An 844-nucleotide genomic window follows, 5' to 3' on the forward strand; every position below is an offset into this window, starting at 1 on the left:
TTTACACCACCGAGCTATTCACCAGCCCTATACTCCTAATTTTTTGTTGTACATTTTTTTTTTCCAGAACCAGGGATTGAACTCAGGCCCTTGCGCTTGTCAGGCAAGCACTTATTCTACTGAGCCACCTCCCCAGCCTCCTTTTTTCTCTTTTGAGACTGGGTCTAGCTATGCAGTTCAGGGTGGCCCTGAGCGCACTGTGGAGCCCAGGCTGGCCTTGACCTGGCCGCAATCCTCCTGCCCCAGACTCCCGAGTGCTGGGGTTACGGCGTGCACCGGCACACTGGCCTGTCTAGCTTTTTTTTTTTTTTTTTTTTTTTTTTTTTTTTCTCTAGCTTTCTGAAGACTGCTTTTCACTGTTGCAGTTGCAGGGATGTCGACCACCCTGACTGCAGCTCCTGAGTCAAGAGTTTGTGACCCACCCACATCTGGAGACTGAGTGACAAAAAGTCTTACATTGCCAATTCTAAAATTCTTTTTTTTGCGGAACTAGAGATTGAACTCAGGCCCTTGTGCTTGCCAGACAAGTGCTTATTCTACTGAGCCATCTCCCCGGCCCCATGAAATTCTTGCTTAATCCTTCAGTTTATGAGCATGATTGGGTGTTCATGCCTCATGCATGAGATGTGCCTCCCTCAAACCTTGTTACGACATGGGCACATTACCCATTGGACCTTAAAAAAAAAGAAAGAAAGAAAGAAAGAAAGAAATTCTTGTTTAGAAGCCAACTACCAGGGTGCACATGTATAATCCCAGGATTCAGGAGGCTGAGGCAGGAGGATTGCTGCAAGTTTGAGGTCACTCTGGACTACACAACAAGACCTTGTGGAGAGAGAGAGAGAGA

The 844-nt window shown here is 46.8% G+C and overlaps 1 non-coding gene across 1 annotated transcript; it reads left to right on the plus strand.

Annotated features, from left to right (window-relative positions):
• Positions 1 to 576: 576 nt before the first annotated feature.
• Positions 577 to 675, plus strand: LOC111816167. The gene has a single exon (XR_002820646.1). It is a non-coding gene; the product is annotated as a small nucleolar RNA U13 (small nucleolar RNA).
• The last annotated feature ends 169 nt before the right edge of the window (positions 676 to 844 follow it).

The sequence above is a fragment of the Octodon degus genome, unplaced genomic scaffold (assembly GCF_000260255.1).
Source record: "Octodon degus isolate 3935 unplaced genomic scaffold, OctDeg1.0 scaffold00027, whole genome shotgun sequence".
Taxonomy (NCBI): domain Eukaryota; kingdom Metazoa; phylum Chordata; class Mammalia; order Rodentia; family Octodontidae; genus Octodon; species Octodon degus.